Source organism: Eubalaena glacialis, chromosome 18 (genome assembly GCF_028564815.1).
Source record: "Eubalaena glacialis isolate mEubGla1 chromosome 18, mEubGla1.1.hap2.+ XY, whole genome shotgun sequence".
NCBI lineage: Eukaryota > Metazoa > Chordata > Mammalia > Artiodactyla > Balaenidae > Eubalaena > Eubalaena glacialis.
In genome coordinates, this window is record NC_083733.1 from 14,099,510 (window position 1) to 14,120,326 (window position 20,817).

General features: G+C 41.6%; 1 protein-coding gene across 1 annotated transcript in view; it reads right to left on the bottom strand.

The window, feature by feature from the left end:
* The window catches only part of HYDIN (HYDIN axonemal central pair apparatus protein), a 389,934-nt gene that overhangs the window by 150,613 nt on the left and 218,504 nt on the right, over positions 1–20,817 (bottom strand). The gene's annotated exons all lie outside the window — the stretch shown is intronic.

The window sequence follows — 20,817 nt, forward strand, 5'->3', positions numbered from 1 at the left end:
AAGGGAAAAGCAACAAATAACATACAAGGGAATCCCATAAGGTTAACGGCTGATCTTTCAGCAGAAACTCTGCAAGCCAGAAGGGAGTGGCAGGACATAGTTAAAGTGATGAAAGGGAAAAACCTACAACCAAGATCGCTCTACCCAGCAAGGATCTCATTCAGATTCAACGGAGAAATTAAAACCTTTACAGACAAGCAAAAGCTAAGAGAATTCAGCACCACCAAAACAGCTTTACAATAAATGCTGAAGGAACTTCTCTAGGCAGGAAACACAAGAGAAGGAAAACACCTACAATAACAAACCCAAAACAATTAAGAAAATGGTAATAGGAACACACATATCGGTAACTACTGTAAATGTAAATGGATTAGGGAGAGGAGAAGATGGCGGAAGAGTAAGACGTGGAGATCACCGTCCTCCTCACAGATACATCAGAAATACATCTACACGTGGAACTGCTCCTATAGAACACCCACTGAACGCTGGCAGAAGACGTCAGACCTCCCAAAAGGCAAGAAACTCCCCACGTACCTGGGTAGGGCAAAAGAAAAAAGAAACAACAGAGACAAAAGAATAGGGATGGGACCTGCACCAGTGGGAGGGAGCTGTGAAGGAGGAAAGGTTTCCACACACTAGAAGCCCCTTCGCGGGCGGAGACTGCGCGTGGCAGAGGGGGGAAGCTTCGGAGCCACGGAGGAGAGCGCAGCAACAGGGGTGCGGAGGGCAAAGCGGAGAGATTCCCGCACAGAGGAGCGGTGCCGACTGACACTCACCAGCCCGAGAGGCTTGTCTGCTCACCCGCCGGGGCGGGCGGGGGCTGGGAGCTGAGGCTCGGGCTTCGGTTGGATTGCAGGGAGAGGACTGGGGTTGGCGGCGTGAACACAGCCTGAAGGGGTTAGCACACCACAGCTAGCCGGGAGGGAGTCCGGGAAAAGGTCTGGAGCTGCCGAACAGGCAAGAGACTTTTTCTTGCCTCTGTTTCCTGGTGCGCGAGGAGAGGGGATTCAGAGCGCCGCCTAAACGAGCTCCAGAGATGGGCGCGAGCCGCGGCTATCAGTGCGGACCCCAGAGACGGGCATGAGACGCTAAGGCTGCTGCTGCCGCCACCAAGAAGCCTGTGTGCGAGCACAGGTCACTCTCCACACCGCCCCTCCCGGGAGCCTGCGCAGCCCGCCACTGCCAGCGTCCCGTGATCCAGGGACAACTTCCCCGGGAGAACACGCGGCGCGCCTCAGGCTGCTGCAACGTCATGCTGGCCGCTGCCACCGCAGGCTCGCCCCGCGTTCTGTACCCCTCCCTCCCCACGGCCTGAGTGAGCCAGAGCCCCCGAAGCAGCTGCTCCTTTAACCCCGTCCTGTCTGAGCAAAGAACAGACGCCCTCAGGCGACCTACATGCAGAGGCAGGTCCAAATCCAAGGCTGAAACCCAGGAGCTGTGCGAACAAAGAAGAGAAAGGGAAATTTCTCCCAGCAGCCTCAGAAGCAGCGGATTAGAGCTCCACAAACAACTTGATGTACCTGCATCTGTGGAATACCTGAATAGACAACGAATCATCCCAAATTGAGGAGGTGGACTTTGGGAGCAAGATATATTATTTTTTCCCCTTTTCCTCTTTTTGTGAGTATGTATGTGTATGCTTCTGTGTGAGATTTTGTCCGTATAGTTTTGCTTTCACCATTTGTCCTAGGGTTCTGTCCGTCCGTTTTTTTTTTTTTTTTTTACTTAAAAAATTTTTTTTCTTAATAATTATTTTAATAACTTTATTTTATCTTATTTTATTTTATTTTATCCTCTTTCTTTTTTTTCTTTCTATTTTTTTCTCCCTTTTATTCTGAGCCGTGGGGATGAAAGGCTCTTGGTGCTCCAGGCCAGGCATCAGGGCTGTGCCTCTGAGGTGGGAGAGCCAACTTCAGGACACTGGTCCACAAGAGACCTCCCAGTTCCACGTAATACCAAACGACGAAAATCTCCCAGAGATCTCCATCTCAACACCAAGACTCAGCTTCACTCAACGACCAGCAAGCTATAGTGCTGGACACCCTATGCCAAACAACTAGCAAGACAGGAACACAGCCCCATCCATTAGCAGAGAGGCTGCCTAAAATCATAGTAAGGCCACAGACACCCCAAAACACACCATCAGAAGTGGACCTGCCCAACAGAAAGACAAGATCCAGCCTCATCCACCAGAACACAGGCACTAGTCCCCTCCACCAGGAAGCCTACACAACCCACTGAACCAACCTTAGCCACTGGGGACAGATACCAAAAACAACAGGAACTACGAACCTGCAGCCTGCAAAAAGGAGACCCCAGGGCTTCCCTGGTGGCGCAGTGGTTGAGAGTCTGCCTGCCAATGCAGGGGACACGGGTTCGAGCCCTGGTCTGGGAGGATCCTACATGCCGCGGAGCAACTAGGCCCGTGAACCACAATTACTGAGCCTGCGCGTCTGGAGCCTGTGCTCCGCAACAAGAGAGGCCGCGATGGTGAGAGGCCCGCGCACCGCGATGAAGAGTGGCCCCCACTTGCCACAACTAGAGAGGGCCCTCGCACAGAAACGAAGACCCAACACAGCCATAAATAAATAAATAAATAAATAAAAATTTAAAAAAACAAAAAAAAGGAGACCCTAAACACAGTAAGATAAGCAAAATGAGAAGACATAAAAACACACAGCAGATGAAGGAACAAGGTAAAAACACACCAGACCTAACAAATGAAGAGGAAATAGGCAGTCTACCTGAAAAAGAATTCAGAATAATGATAGTAAAGATGATCCAAAATCTTGGAAATAGAATAGACAAAATGCAAGAAACATTTAACAAGGACCTAGAAGAACTAAAGAGGAACCAAGCAATGATGAAAAGCACAATAAATGAAATTAAAAATTCTCTAGAAGGGATCAATAGCAGAATAACCGAGGCAGAAGAACGCATAAGTGACCTGGAAGATAAAATAGTGGAAATAACTACTGCAGAGCAGAATAAAGAAAAAAGAATGAAAAGAATTGAGGACAGTCTCAGAGACCTCTGGGACAATATTAAATGCACCAACATTCGAATTATAGGGGTCCCAGAACAAGAAGAGAAAAAGAAAGGGACTGAGAAAATATTTGAAGAGATTATAGTTGAAAACTTCCTTAATATGGGAAAGGAAATAGTTAATCAAGTCCTGGAAGCACAGAGAGTCCCATACAGGATAAATCCAAGGAGAAACATGCCAAGACACATATTAATCAAACTATCAAAAATTAAATACAAAGAAAACATATTAAAAGCAGCAAGGGAAAAACAACAAATAACACACAAGGGAATCCCCATAAGGTTAAAAGCTGATCTTTCAGCAGAAACTCTGCAAGCCAGAAGGGAGTGGCAGAACATATTTAAAGTGATGAAGGAGAAAAACCTACAACCAAGATTACTCTACCCAGCAAGGATCTCATTCAGATTTGATGGAGAAATTAAAACCTTTACAGACAAGCAAAAGCTGAGAGAGCACCAAACCAGCTTTACAACACATGCTAAAGGAACTTCTCTAGGCAAGAAACACAAGAGAAGGAAAACACCTACAATAACAAACCCAAAACATTTAAGAAAAATGGGAATAGGAACATACATATCGATAATTACCTTAAATGTAAATGGATTAAATGCTCCCACCAAAAGACAAAGACTGGCTGAATGGATACAAAAACAAGACCCATATATATGCTGTCTACAAGAGACCCACTTCTGACCTAGGGACACATACAGACTGAAAGTGAGGGGATGGAAAAAGATATTCCATGCAAATGGAAATCAAAAGAAAGCTGGAGTAGCAATTCTCATATCAGACAAAGTAGACTTTAAAATAAAGACTATTACAAATGTAAATGGATTAAATGCTCCAACCTAAAGACGTAGACTGGCTGAATGGATACAAAAACAAGACTCATATATATGCTGTCTACAAGAGACCCACTTCAGACCTAGGGACACATACAGACTGAAAGTGAGGGGATGGAAAAAGATATTCCATGCAAATGGAAATCAAAAGAAAGCTGGAGCAGCAATTCTCATATCAGACAAAATAGACTTTAAAATAAAGACTATTACAAGAGACAAAGAAGGACACAACAGAATGATCAAGGGATCAATCAAAGAAGAAGATATAACAACTGTAAATATTTATGCACCCAACATAGGAGCACCTCAATACATAAGGCAAATGCTAACAGCCATAAAAGAGGAAATCGACAGTAACACAATCATAGTAGGGGACTTTAACACCCCACTTCCACCAATGGACAGATCATCCAAAGTGAAAATAAATAAGGAAACAAAGCTTTAAATGATACATTAAACAAGATGAACTTAATTGATATTTATTTTGGACATTCCATCCAAAAACAACATAATAGACTTTCTTCTCAAGTGCTCATGGAACATTCTCCAGGATAGATCGTATCTTGGGTCACATATCAAGCCTTGGTAAATCTAAGAAAATTGAAATTGCATCAAGTATCTTTTCCGACCACAACACTATGAGACTAGATATCAATTACAGGAAATAATCTGTGAAAAATACAAACACATGGAGGCTAAATAATACACTACTAAATAACCAAGAGATCACTGAAGAAATCAAAGAGGAAATCAAAAAATACCTAGAAACAAATGACAATGAAAATACGATGACCCAAAACCTATGGGATGCAGAAAAAGCAGTTCTAAGAGAGAAGTTTATAGCAATACAATCCTACCTCAAGAAACAAGAAACATCTCAAATAAACAACCTACCCTTACACCTAAAGCAATTAGAGAAAGAAGAACAAGAAAAACCCAAAGTTAGCAGAAGGAAAGAAATCATAAAGATCAGATCAGAAATACATGAAAAAGAAATGAAGGAAACAATAGCTAAGATCAATAAAACTAAAAGCTGGTTCATTGAGAAGATAAACAAAATTGATAAACCATTAGCCAGACTCATCAAGAAAAAAAGGGAGAAGACTCAAATCAACAGAATTAGAAATGAAAAAGGAGAAGTAACAACTGACACTGCAGAAATACAAAGGATCATGAGAGATTACTGCAAGCAACTATATACCAATAAAATGGACAACCGGGAAGAAATGGACAAATTCTTAGAAAAGCACAACCTTCCGAGACTGAACCAGGAAGAAATAGAAAATACAAGCAGACCAATCACAAGCACTGAAATTGAAACTGTGATTAAATATCTTCCACCAAACAAAAGCCCAGGACCAGATGGCTTCACAGGAAAATTCTAAACATGAAAACATTCAGAGAAGAGCTAACACCTACCCTTCTCAAACTCTTCCAAAATATAGCAGAGGGAGGAACACTCCCAAACTCATTCTATGAGGCCACCATCACCCTGATACCAAACCAGACAAAGACATCACATAAAAAGAAAACTACAGGCCAATAACACTGATGAATAAAGATGCAAAAATCCTCAACAAAATACTAGCAAACAGAATCCAACAGCACATTAAAAGGATCATACACCATGATCAAGTGGGGTTTATCCCAGGAATGCAAGGATTCTTCAATATACGCAAATCAATCAATGTGATACACCATATTAACAAATTGAAGGAGAAAAACCACATTATCATCTCAATAGATGCAGAGAAAGCTTTCGACAAAGTTCAACACCAATTTCTGATAAAAACCCTCCAGAAAGTGGGCATAGAGGGAACCTACCTCAACATAATAAAGGCCATATATGACAAACCCACAGCCAACATCATTCTCAATGGTGAAAAACTGAGACTATTTCCACTAAGATCAGGAACAAGACAAGGTTACCCACTCTCACCACTATTATTCAACATAGTTTTGGAAGTTTTAGCCACAGCAATCAGAGAAGAAAAAGAAATAAAAGGAATCCAAATCAGAAAAGAAGAAGTAAAGCTGTCACTGTTTGCAGATGACATGATACTATACATAGAGAATCCTAAAGATGCTACCAGAAAACTACTAGAGCTAATCAATGAATTTGGTAAAGTAGCAGGATACAAAATGAATGCACAGAAATCTCTTGCATTCCTATACACTAATGATGAAAAATCTGAAAGAGAAATTAAGGAAACACTCCCATTTACCACTGCAACAAAAAGAATAAAATAGCTAGGAATAAACCTACCTAAGGAGGGAAAAAAACCTGTACTCAGAAAACTATAAGATACTGATGAAAGAAATTAAAGATGATACAAACAGATGGAGAGATATACCATGTTCTTGGATTGAAAAATCAACATTCTGAAAATGACTATACTACCCAAAGCAATCTACAGATTCAATGCAATCCCTATCAAATTAAAAATGGCATTTTCCACAGAACTAGAACAAAAAATTTCACAATTTGTATGGAAACACAAAAGACCCCGAATAGCCAAAGTAATCTTGAGAAAGAAAAACGGAGCTGGAGGATTCAGGCTCCCAGACTTCAGACTATACTACAAAGCTACAGTAATCAAGATAGTATGGTACTGGCACAAAAACAGAACTATAGATCAATGGAACAGGATAGAAAGCCCAAAGACAAACGCACGCACATATAGTCACCTTATTTTTGATAAAGGAGGCAAGAATATGCAATGGAGAACACAGCCTGTTCAATAAGTGGTGCTGGGAAAACTGGACAGCTACATGTAAAAGTATGAAATTAGAACACTCCCTAACACCATACACAAAAATAAACTCAAAATGGATTAAAGACCTAAATGTAAGGTCAGACACTATAAAACTCTTAGAGGAAAACATAGGAAGAACACTCTATGACATAAATCACAGCACGATCCTTTTGGACCCACCTCCTAGAGAGATGGAAATAAAAACAAACATAAACAAATGGGACCCAATGAAACTTAAAAGCTTTTGCACAGCAAAGGAAAACATAAACAAGACAAAAAGACAACCCTCAGAATGGGAGAAAATATTTGCAAATGAAGCAACTGGCAAAGGATTAATCTCCAAAATTTACAAGCAGCTCATGAAGCTCAATATCAAAAGAACAAACAACTTAATCCAAAAATGGGCAGAAGACCTAAATAGACATTTCTCCAGAGAAGATATATAGATTGCCAACAAACACATGAAAGGATGCTCAACATCACTAATCATCAGAGAAATGCAAATCAAAACTACAGTGAGGTATCACCTCACACCAGTCAGAATGGCCATCATCAAAAAATCTACAAACAATAAATCCTGGAGAGGGTGGGGAGAAAAGGGAACCCTCTTGCAGTGCTGGTGGGAATGTAAATTGATACAGTCACTATGGAGAACAGTATGGAGGTTCCTTAAAAAAACTAAAAATAGAAGTACCATACGATCCAGCAATCCCACTACTGGGCATATACCCTGAGGAAATCATAATTCAAAAAGAGTCATGTACCACAATGTTCACTGTAGCTCTATTTACAATAGCCAGGACATGGAAGCAACCTAAGTGTCCATCAACAAATGAATGGATAAAGAAGATGTGGCACATATATACAATGGAATATTACTCAGCCATAAAAAGAAGTGAAATTGAGTTACTTGTAGTGAGGTGGATGGACCTAGAGTCTGTCATACAGAGTGAAGTAAGTCAGAAAGAGAAAAACAAATACTGTATGCTAACACATATATACGGAATCAAAAAAAAAAAAAAGGTTCTGAAGAACCTAGGGGGAGGACAGGAATAAAGACGCAGACATAGAGAATGCACTTGAGGACACGAGGAGGGGGAAGGGTAACCTGGGACAAAGTGAGAGAGTGGCATGGACATATATACACTACCAAATGTAAAACCGATAGCTAGTGGGAAGCAGCCACATAGCACAGGGAGATCCGCTCGGTGCTTTGTGACCACCTAGATGGGTGGGATAGGGAGGGTGGGAGTGAGAGGCAGGAGGGAGGAGATATGGGAATATATGTATATGTATAGCTGATTCACTTTGTTATAAAGCAGAAACTAACACACCATTGTAAAGCAATTATACTCCAATAAAGGTATTAAAAAAAAAATGGGCAGAATACCTGAACAGATGTTTTTCCAAAGAAGACATGCAGATGGCCAACAGGCACATGAAAAGATGCTCAACATCACTAATCATTAAGGAAATTCAAATCAAAACCACAATGAGATATCACCTCACACCTGTCAGAATGGTTATCATTAAAAAAGAACACAAATAACAAATGTTGGAAAGGATGTGAAGAAAAGGGAACCTTCAAATACTGTTGGTGGGAACATTAATTGGTGCAGCCACTGCAAAAACAGTATGGAGGTTTCTCAAGAAATTAAAAATAGAACTATCATATGACCCAGCAATTCCATTCCTGGGTATATATAGGAAAAAAACCCATTAATTTGAAAAGATACATGCACCCCAATGTTCATAGCAGCATTATTTATAATTGCCAAGATATGGAAGCAACCTAAGTGTCCATCAACAGATGAGTGGATAAAGAAGATTTGGTATATATGTACAATGGAATATTACTCAGCCATAGAAAAAGAAGGAAATTTTGCCATTTGCAACAACATGGATGGACTTGGAGAACATTATGCTACATGAAATAAGCCACACAGAGAAAGACAAATGCTGTATGATATCACATATGTGGAATGTAAAGAATACAACAAACTAGTGAATATAACAAAGAAGAAACAGACTCACAGATGTACAGAACAAATTAGTGGTTACCAGTGGGGAGAGGGAAGAGGGGAGGGGCAATATTGGGGTAGGGGATTAAGAGGTAGAAACTATTATGTTATAAAATAAGAATTAAAAAATAACAAAAATAAGAAACTGTTATAAAATAAGCTAAAAGGATATATTGTACAACATGGAAAATATAGCTAATATTTTACAAGAACTATAAATTGAGTATAACCTTTAAAATTGTGAATCACTATATTATACACCTGTAACTTACACAATAATGTACATCAACTATACTCCAATAAAAAATAAGTAATATAAAAAAAAGAATTTGTGTAAGTTTAGAATAATTCTTTGTTCCTTGAATACTTGGAAAAACTTGCCTTTGTCTATCAGAACTAGTGTTTTTTATAGAAAGACTTGAAGCTATTTATTCAATTTCTTCAGTGATTAAAAGACCATTTGGATATTTTTTTAACATCTTTATTGGAGTATAATTGCTTTACAATGGTGTGTTAGTTTCTGCTTTATAACAAAGTGAATCAGCTATACATATACATATAACCCCATATCTCTTCCCTCTTACGTCTCCCTCCCTCTCACCCTCCCTATCCCACCCCTTTAGGTGGTCACAAAGCACCAAGCTGATCTCACTGTGCTATGCAGTTGCTTCCCACTAGCTATCGGTTTTACATTTGGTAGTGTATATATGTCCATGCCACTTGGGATAAAGATGCAGACCTACTAGAGAATGGACTTGAGGACACGGGGAGGGGGAAGGGTAAGCTGGGATTTCTTTTTTTTTTTTTTTAAGTTAGTTTTGATAAGTTGTATTTTTCTAAGATTTTATTCATTTTATCCAATTTTTCAAATTTTTGCCATAAAGTTACTCATGAAAATTTCATCTTTTTAATATCTGCTGCAACTGTAGTTATATCATTTGTGTATTCCTAGTAATGGTTGTGTCTTTTTTTTTCTTTATCAGTCTTGCCTGAATTTGTTAATTTTATTAATAGTCTCTTCAAATAGTCAACTCCTGGCTTTGTTGATTCTTTGTATTTTATTTAATTTTCTCTTTCATTAGTTTCTGGTCATACATTCAATATTTCCTTCTGTCTATTTTCTTTGGCTATTTTTATTTATTTACTTACCCAACTTTTACAGCTGTGAATGTTCAACTCAATTTTCAGCCTCCTTTCTTTTGTAACATAAGCATCTAAAGTAGGGCTTGTCAATGGCAGCACTATCAATATTTTGAATGGATAATTCTTTGTTGTTGAGGGCTATCCTGTGTATTGAAAAATACTTAGTAGCATCCCTGGCCTCTACCCTCTAGATGCCAGTAGCTCCCCCTGGTTATGATGCTGCTGATGCCAATAATAACAATAATAATAACAATAATAATAATAATAATAATAATAATGTCTCCAGACATTGCCAAATGTCCCCTGGGGGGCAAAATTGCCTTCAGTTGGGAACCACTGATTTAAGACTACAGATTTTCATTTAAGTCCACTTTAGCTTCTGTTGGGAAAACTGGACAGCTATATGTAAAAGAATGAAATTAGAACATTCTCTAACACCATACTCAAAAATAAACTCAAAATGGATCAAAGACCTAAAAGTAAGGCCGGACACTATAAAACTCTTAGAAGAAAACATAGGCAGGACACACTCTCTGACATAAATCACCGCAATATCTTTTTGCACACACCTCCTAGAGTAACGAAAATAAAAACAAAAGTAAACAAATGGGAGCTTATTAAACTTAAAAGCTTCTGCACAGCAAAGGAAACCATAAACAAAACGAAAAGACAACCCACAGAATGGGAGAAAATATTTGACAACAAAGTGACCGACAAGGGATTAATCTCCAAAATATACAAACAGCTCATGCTGTTTGTATGTCAAAAAAACAAACAATCCAATCAAAAAATGGGCAGGAGATCTAAATAGACATTTCTCCAAAGAAGACATACAGATGGCCATAAAAAGCAATGAAAAGATGCTCAACATCACTAATTATTAGAGAAATGCAAATCAAAACTACAATGAGGTATCATCTCACACCAGTCAGAATGGTCATCATCAAAAAGTCTACAAACAATAAATGCTGGAGATGGTGTGGAGGAAAGGGAACCCTCCTACACTGTTGGTGGGAATGTAAATTGGTACAACCACTATGGAGAACAGTATGGAGATTCCTTAAAAAACTAAAAATAGAACTACTGAACTTCCCTGGTGTACAGTGGTTAAGAATCCGCCTGCCAATGCAGGGGACACGGGTTCAAGCCCTGGTCCGGGAAGATCCCACATGCCACGGAGCAACTAAGCCCCATGCACCACAACTACTGAGCCTGTGCTCTAGAGCCTGTGAGCCACAAAAGCTGAGACCATGTGCCACAACTACTGAAGCCTGCACACCTAGAGCCCGTGCTCCACAACAAGAGAAGCCACCGCAATGTGAAGCCCACGCACCGCAACAAAGAGTAGCCGCCGCTCGCTGCAACTAGAGAAAGCCTGTGCGCAGCAACGAACATCCAACACAGCCAAAAATAAATAAATAAATTTATTTCTTAAAAAAGTATATGCCAATAGAGGATTATAAAATTACCAAATAAATTCATAATTAAAAATAAATAAATAAAAATAGAACTACTATATGATACAGCAGTCCCACTCCTAGGCATATATCTGGAGAAAACCATATTTCGAAAAGATACATGCACCCCAATGTTCATTGCAGCACTACTTACAATAGCCAAGACATGGAAGCAACCTAAATATCCATCAACAGAGGAATGGATAAAGAAGATGTGGTACATATATACAATGGAATATTACTCAGCCATAAAAAAGAACAAAATAATGCCATTTGCAACAACATGGATGGACCCAGAGATTATCATACTAAGTGAAGTCAGACAGAGAAAGACATACATATGATATCACTCATATGTGGAATCTAATTTTAAAAAATGATACAAATGAACTCATTTACAAAACAGAAACAGACTTACAGATATTGAAACCAAACTTATGGTTACCAAAGGGGAAGCATGGGGTGGGGGGGAGGGATAAACCAGGAGCTTGGGATTAACATACACAAACTTGTATACATAAGATAGATAACCAACAAGGACCTACTGTATAGCACAGGGAACTCTACTCAATATTTTGTGATGGCCTATATGAGAAAAGAATCTGAAAAAGAATGAAAATATGTATATGTATAACTGAATCACTTTGCTGTATACCTGAAACTAACACAACATTGTAAATCAACTATAATCCAATAAAACTTTTTTAAAAGTCCACTTCAGCTTCATTACCACTGATTTTTTTCATCGTCATTCACTCTTAAGTATTTCCTAATTTTCATTGTGATTTTTTTCACCCATAGGTTATTCAGAAGTGTATTTTAAAATGTCTAAGTCTATGTTCTTCTTTACTTGTTTGTTTTTAAATATATATTTGTTATTGATTTCTAACATAACAGATTTGTTGAGATTTGCTTTAAGCCCTAGTATACGGTAATTTTTCATAAGTGTTCCATAGGGCTGGAAGAGTTTTTTCTTAGTGGGGTGTTCTACATATATTATATGGAGCCTGTTAATTGTGTTCGAATTGTCTGTAGGAGAGCTGTCCAATAGAACTTTCTGCAGTGACTGACATGGCCTGTATCTGTGCTGCTCCATACAATAGCCACAAGCCACACGTGGTTACTGGTCACTTAAAATGTGGCTACTGTGACTAAGGAGCTACATTTTTAATTTAAAAAGTTTAAAAAAAATTTAAATAGCTACATGAGGTTTGGTGGCTACTACATGCGGCAATGTAAGCTACCTAGTCTTGCTGATTTTCCGTCTGCTCGAGAGAGTGTTATTAAAGATAGGGGATTTGATTTGCTTTATGTATTTTGAAGTTATGTTTTGAGACGTATGAAGTTTAGGATTATTATATCTTTCTGGTGAACTGACCTAGTAACCTTCTTGACCTCTGGTAATGCTTTTTTGTTTTAAAGTCTATTTTTGGTTACCAGGGGGAAAGGTGGGGGAGGGATAAACTGGGAGACTGGGATTGACATATACGCACTACTATATAGAAAACAGATAACTAATAAGGACCTACTGTATAGCACAGGGAACTCTACTCAGTACTCTGTAATAACCTATATGGGAAAAGCATCTAAAAAAGAGTATATATATATATATAACTGATTCACTTCGCTGTACAGCAGAAAATAACACAACATTGTAAATCAACTATACTCTGATAAAAAGTAAAAAAAAAAAAAAATGAAGTCTATTTTAACTGATGTTTCATAGCTTCCTCAGAACTCCCTCCATTATATGCCTGTTCTATCTTTTCCCATCCTTTTATATTACTGTATCCTTATTTTTCAGGTACCTCTTTTTAAAATAATTGTGAGTAAAATCCAGAAGCACAATCATTTTCTTAGTTTTATTTACAGTGATTTCAATTACCGATACATTTGGATTTATTTTATCATCTTATTTTGTAATTTTTATTTATTTATTTCTGTGTATCTTTTCCATGTCACTCCTTCCCCTAATTTTTAATTTATTTTGGATTGACTATATTTTTCCCCTTCACTTTTTTTCTTCTTCTAGTAATAAAATACTTTTACTTCTTTTCTTTACTTAAATTTATGTTTAAAGCTTACCTTTTCCCTCTTCTGGAACAACTCAAAGACCTAAAATCTTTCATTTCTCCCCTTCCATACTATATAGTATTTCAGTCCTATATTAATATTTTACATTATTATTTTATGTAGTTAATGGTATTTTAATTTTACCCATAATATACCATTTTCTTAGTTCAGAAATCCTTCTTGCATCTCAGACATATGTCTGAGATAATTTTCCTTCTTCCTTAAGTATACCCAGTAGAAATGCCTTTAATGAGCCTGCTCCCCCTTTGACAATGACCTGCTCTTCTGTTGATAATGACATCTTGCAGTTCTGTTAGTCTAAGGACTATCGTTTCTGTTGACTCTGGTCCACGGTAGCCCATGTCACTCTCTCTTACTCATTTACTTTAAACCATTCCATGGCTTTTCACTACATTTTGGAAAAAATCAAACTCCTCAGCATGGCCTACAACACCAGACCTGACCTGGCCCTGTAGAATTTTCCAGTCATATTGCTACCATTTCCCTGACTCATGGGCTTCTGATACCATGACCTTTTTACTCTTCAAATGTTTATTCACATATCTACTGATTTAATTTTTTTAAATTAAAGACTGTTATGCGCTGAATCGGTCCCCTTTGAAATACTTTGTTGAAGTTCTAACCCCCAGTACTTCTGCCCTACTGCTCAGTGAATATTCTTAAGGTCAACTTCCCCTCAACCCTCAGCCATACATGACTCAGAAGAGCAGGTCACATAACACCTTGAGTTGGTACGGGAGGCCACAGAGGTTCTGGTTAAGACTCTCATCCCTTGTCCCTTCAGACCTCTGCTACCTTTCTTAATCTCATCTAGACTAAGACTTTAGGTGTGCTGTCTACTTCCTGCCAGCATCAGCTTATGGTGATTTGTTACAGCAGCAATAGGAAACTAATACAGGCGAGGGGGATAGCCCCTGTTTGCACTGGATTCATTCTTTGGGCTGTTAAACTGTAATTCTGGCTCAAGTACAAGCAGGGGGAGAGTTAGGGAAGAAAGGGGATGGGAGGGGCATAAGAGCTTGACTTGGCACTTTGCCTGAGGCCAGCTGTGGCCACTTCTGTTCCCTCTTTTGACCCTTTTTGCTCCCTCATCAGAACTGCTTTCCCTCTAGACCCCAGGCTCCATGCTCGCTTTTGTCTCTTATCTAAACTTCTCTGGGAGGTGGGGAAAAAAAATACAACTGCAGAAGCTTGAAGGATTCTGAGAGGTGCAGGGCCTGTGGGGAAGACAGAGGGATATTTATTGAAGGGACAGAAGCTCAAGCTAGCAAGAGACACCTGTGGCCCTCAGACCCCGTGAGGCCTCTCTGTGTCCTGAAATGGTTTCTGACTGATTTCAGGAGATGTTTCCAAGCCACCTCTGGGATTCTGCTTCTCAAATAGGTCCTGTATTAGCATCACAGGGGTGTCAATCCACTCAATTTCCTCAATAAAGGAATGGCCGTAACACCTGACACTTACTGAGCATTTATTATGTGACACACAGATCCAAGAGCTCTTCAGTAGGGGCTGAGACAATCCTCACCACATCCGTATGTGGGAGATGCCATTATAATCACCCTCATTTCAGACAAGGAAGCCGAGGCTCAGGGACCCTCAGCCATCCACCAAGGTCACATGGGGCAGGTGGCTGAGTAGAAGGCTGCCTTAGAGGCTAGGCTCTTAGCACACTGAGCAGCCCTGGAAGGCTGGGGTGCAAGGATGCCCAGTGCCTGACCCATGGGATTCAATAAAATTATTTTTGTTTTGAAAGAAAAGTAAAGAACCATGTTTTATTTTCCCCCTAAACATTTTTGTTTTCTTGATTGGGCCCTTGGGCAAAGCAGGGGCAGGTCCTTGATCATGGGTCTGGGCTTACCTCGCTGCAGGGAGGAGTGGTGGGGAAGACAGAGGGCACTCTGGGCCTGGCCCTCCTGAGCACACACGGACTGTGGCCTTTGAGGGCCTGGCTTCAGCCTTGATGAATGTGGCCTGGCACAGGAAAGGAATTTTCTATCCTTCAGAAGGAAAAGGGGCTGAGTCCATCATGTTGGTGTCTAAGGACCCTATGGTTCCAACACTTTAGGATCCTGGGGAGTGCTTCACTTAGCAGCACTTGGTGGGAAGGAATGGAGAAGAAGGGACCCTTTGAGACCTGAAAACAGCCACCAAGTTCAGATTTTTCCTTCGTGTGTCATCTCAAAGACACATGCACTTTATAAACATTTAGTGCTCACAGCAAGTCTTTTCGGTTTCTGCATTATCCCCATTTTACAGGTAAGTAAACCAGGGCACGGGGTCATGTGTTTAGGACAGAGCTGGGATTCTAACCAGCCATGTCTGATTCCACAGCCCAGGACCTCAACTACCACCGATACCATGTCTTTAAAAAGTTCCACTTTCAAAGCAAGAGAAATTGAGGGGTGATGAAGAGACAGACAGAAGCATCCAGGCGATAAGGACCCTCCACCCCACTTCCAGCCCTTCCACCCTCCTCTTCCAATCACAATATTGGACAACTGATGCTCATCACAGAAAAATCAGTGTGAGAACAACACATGTTCCTTTGCTGTCAGGCTGGGCTCCCTTAGGCTCTTGTATTTGGTTTATTTATAATCTGATTTGGAAGCAAAAAGGCAAAGCTGTCCTTGGGGACCATGCGGCCCACATGCTCCAAGTTCTAACATCGCCTCAGCCTGCAGCTCTGAGTCTGGGCACAGATGCCAGCTGAGCCAGCATCAGCTTGGTTCTCTCTGGTCTCTTAAAAGCAAAGCCTGGTTTCAGCGTGGGCCTCCCTGTGCTCCCCTTTCACACAGATGCCACAAAGCATCGTGCTCTTATCCAGCTAAGCAGTTAGGCCAAAGAAAGGGCACGTTTCTGCAGTGCTGCTGTGCCGGCGGCAGCCATGCCCAGCCCTGATATGTCCTCCCAGCTTCCTCATTACTTGTGTACGTGTGAGCGTATGGACTGGTATCTATCAAACTCAGTCTAGAACTCTGTCATGCACGTGGACTCGCATGGATGAGTGGGTTTCTAAGGCAATGACTGGCTTACGGAGTGCTTACCTAACATGCTTGCCCACTTTACTTCTCTCTTTGTTCTTATGTGTGACATGAGGGCCAACTTGGAACCAAAAATATGCTCAAACAAGAGAGATGCTTTGAATGTCTGAGTCAGAATTCCCTACAAAATCACACACACACACACACACACACACACACACACACACACACACACGCGCGCGCGCACACACAGGCGCACTCATTCCCAAATGCACAGACATGAATGTACACATGCATGTGCACACACACGCTCCCACATGTGCACGCACACACACACGTGTGATGTATACGTGCTGTGACAGGCAGGAATGTTGAGCGTCTAGGCCTCCTCATATCCTGCCTAATAAAAGAAGAAAACTTCTTTTATGCTTTTGTTTCTTTTACTAGTTGTGAGGCTTAGAAGAATTCTGATTGGAAAAGAAAGGTTCGTGTTGGTATATCTGATAAAAGTGACCTTTAGCCAATGAGTGGTTCATGTTTTTCTGACGGGCTGCACAGACAGAGCCTGTCTAGACAGCAAGTGGCATTTTTTTTTCTCTTCAAGGTGATATTTATGCCTTGAACCTTTCCATTTGGCAGGTGCCAGGAAGCCAACAGAAAAGAATGTTAAACCAGTTATGAAACGACTCTCCTCTCACTACAAACACCAGGGGCAGGGAGAGCAGCTGATTAACTAGAAAATACCTTTTGAGGACCTACTCTGTGCTATGGACTGTGCTGGGCTCTGGGATCCAGAGGCAACAGAACAGATGTGCTCCCTAGTCTCATGGGGATCAAGCACCAGCTAGGAAGTTGACCATTAGCCATAGTTGCAAATGTGATGAGTCACCAAGGAGATAGGCTACTGGTGCCTATGACAGGGGACCTTGGGTAGGGCAGGGTCTCGGAGAAGGCTTCCTGGGGAAGGAAGTTTAAGCTGAAGACTTAGTGAGGCAGCAGGGCTAACTAGGTGAGGAGAGGGGAGAACGTCCAGCAGAGAGAGGGCAGTTAGACAGCAAACCACCACTGGGCAGGAAAGAGGCCGGCATGGTGGGTAAATAGAAAGAAGTCAGTGTGGTAAGGGGAGAGCAAAGTGAGAAGAAGCTGGAGAGGAATTCAGGGGCAGCACATGCTGAGCCTTGAAGAACACAATGAGTATTTTGTACTTTATCCCAAGAAACATGGGTGTCCTTCAAAGCTGAAAACCAGGGCAGTGACATGCTCATTGCTTGTCTGCTGAGGGGGTGATGGACTGTGGCACAGGAGTGGAGGCAGAGAGCCCAGTCAGGGGCTGTCACAACGGTCCAGGCAGGAGCAATCGGGGCTTCAACTAGGGTAACAACCGTGGGGATGGGAATGAGAGGTTTTTAGAAGGTGGAATAGGTAGAACTTGGTGATGGATGTGATGCGTGGGGTAAGGGAGAGGAGGGAATCTGGATGCCTCCCAGGACAGTGATGTCATTTACTGGGACAGGGGCCCTGTAGGAGAGGCAGGGAGGGGGCAGGGGAGAGCCTGAGACTGGAGTGGGGTACGCTGGACACGAGTCACCTGCAAGACATCCAGGAGGAGACGTCAAGAAGGTGATGCACTTGGAACTCCGAGGGGTCTAGGTGGAGATACGCATTCAGAAGCCTCTGCAACCGGGGCTAAGTGAAGCTGTTGGTGAGTGCAACTCCAGGAAGAGCAGACGGCCTACGAGGGAGCCCTGCGTCCTATGACTCCAGCACAGTTGCTGCTGGCCGAGAGATGAGAAGTAGTCAGTCGAGGGGACAAGAGGAAAAGCAGGAGAGTATGGTGCTATTCAAGCCATGAAAGGAATGTGTTTCAGGAAGGAGGGGTTGGACAACTGTGCTGAATGCTGCTAAGGGTTATCTTTCTGAAAAAACCTGACTCTGTCACTCTCTTGATTACAAATCTCACCACTGCCTCCAAGAAAGAGTCTAAGTGCCTCATCATGGAATACCAGGCCTCTCACACACTGCTGCCAACCTACCTGCCCAGACTCGCCTCCCTGGACTGCCCCCCACTGATGAAGTCTGCGCTGTGGCTGCACTGACGGGTCCCCTGTGGACACTGATAGGGGCGTGCCACCTGCCTCTCCCGCATTCCTTCTCCTATATTGCAGTTTTTGCCTGGAGATCTGCCCCACTCCCACCCCTTCAGTCCATGTGGTTCTGAGGTCATCACTGCAGCGCTTGGTGTGGGGCACACGGCCAGGCCAGTGCTAATCAAGAGCTTCGCCCTCCCCTGACAGTGACCGGTGAGGGGAGGGGACAGGAAAGGTGATTAAGATGGTCCCATCAGAGTGCATCTCCTGGAAGTTCTGGGACCAAGGCTCATGTTCCTTTCCAGTGGCTCAGAATCTGCACAGACATGGCCCCAGGAGCGCTGGCAGCACTTGGTGACCACGGGAGAAAAGCTGATCCGAGAACGCGGCTAACTCATGACGGAGAGCAGAGCTGAGACAGGGACCCTGTCTCCAGTAACGTTGTTTGAGTCCTTGCTTTAAGCCAGGCCAGAAGCCAGAATGAACTTGGACTTTTGAGTTGTGGGAACTAGTGAATGAACTTTGCTTTTCATTTTTTTTTTTTTAGAAAAAAAATTTTTTTTTTAAATTTGTTTTTTGGCTGCATTGGGTCGTCATTGCTGTGTGCAGGCTTTCTCTAGTTGTGGTGAGTGGGAGCTACTCTTCGTTGCGGTGCACGGGCTTCTCATTGCGGTGGCTTCTCTTGTTGCGGAGCACGGGTTCTAGGTGCGCGGGCTCAGTAGTTGTGGCTCGTGGGCCCTAGAGCGCAGGCTCAGTAGTTGTGGCGCACGGGCTTAGTTGTTCTGCGGCATGTGGGATCTTCCCAGACCAGGGCTCAAACCCGTGTTCCCTGCGTTGGCAGGCAGATTCTTAACCACTGCACCACCAAGGAAGTCTCTGCTTTTCATTTTTACTTAGGGTCAGGTTTCTTGTCACTTGCAACAGAATCCATGAATCCAAACTTATATACATGCTATTCCTGTTACTGAGAATGTTTCCCTGCTTCTCCATCTGGAGCATTTAACTGTGCCTCTCAGTGCAGCCTTCTCTGACTCCTGCGAGCATTCATTCCCCTGGCATCCCTCAGAGGCTGGCACTATCATGTGTCATGGGTTACACATCTGTTTCCCCAATAACCTCAGTCCAGTGATCATGTCTTATTCACTTCTGTATCCCTGATACCTCACCCATTATTTGGTGCATAAGAGTCACTTATCAAATGGTTTCTGAGTGACTCTCTGAATGAATGAATGAATGAACAAATGAAATATAAGCAGAGGCTCAGTATCAAGATATTAGAAGATAAAGAAGAAAGGAAAAAAATGGTTAAATGAGTGCTTAAGCCAATGAAAAATTAAGTGTATCATCTCCAGTACTGGCCAAGAACATTTTCAAAATGTCATCATTTTAATTATGGAAATGGCCTCTTGAAAATAAAAAAATAAATAAAGCATGTCCCTTGCTCCCAGATAGAAAAAACTCATTTAGCTGTGTTCCATCAGAATAACTTCACACAATCTGGTGTTCGAAACTCATTAGGTCAGGTTGGCTGATTTTTCCATAATTATTTTAAATGTTCACCATCTACAGAATTTCATCCCAAACCTGAACAGTCATTGGCACCTAATGAGCAGGCTCCATCACTCAGGCCCAGAACCGGCTTCGGTGCTACACTGGGTCATCATCAGATGTTTATGGAAGACATCCAGAGCAAGCCATAGTTACCATGGAAACAGGCACGGGAAAGGAAAGGATGGCTATCATACACAAGATGAGGATTGTGTACAGGAAGCATCGACCAGCCAAGAAATAACATGAGACTTTCCCAGTTAAGAATGGCCATTCAAAATTCAGGTGTTGAAAACTGAGCTGTCCAAACATCCAATAAGGAAACATGCACAAGCCCATTCATCCTGGCCAACAACATGGCTTTTGACCCACATGAAACTGTTACTGAGGCTTGACTGAAATAGGCTGTTCCTAGTTCTTTAAGGGAGTGTTTTCCAAATTAAGTTGGCTTTAGCTTCTAATTGAACAGGAGAGACACTTCTAAACCCAAATATTGTAAAGACAGCTTTTCCCTTCCGGCGCTCACCACCTCCCACTATTTTGTACATAAGTATATATCTATATACATACGTACATATACGGGCCATAATGGAACCCACTGAAATATGCAGAAGGTAGACCTCAGGGCAGCACACATCTCATGTATCATCCTATTCAATTTGTGCTTTGGGTTTGAAATGCTTATTAAGGAAACTCTATGAAGACTGTTTTTAGTGATAAATTTCTAATGATTCAACCACTAGATTCAAAATTAGAGCAGGCTTAGGGATATCACTTTGTTAATTTGGTGGCAATTGGGGCTTTCAAAGATGTTTTATCTGCTTTTCCTGTTTGGAAACCTA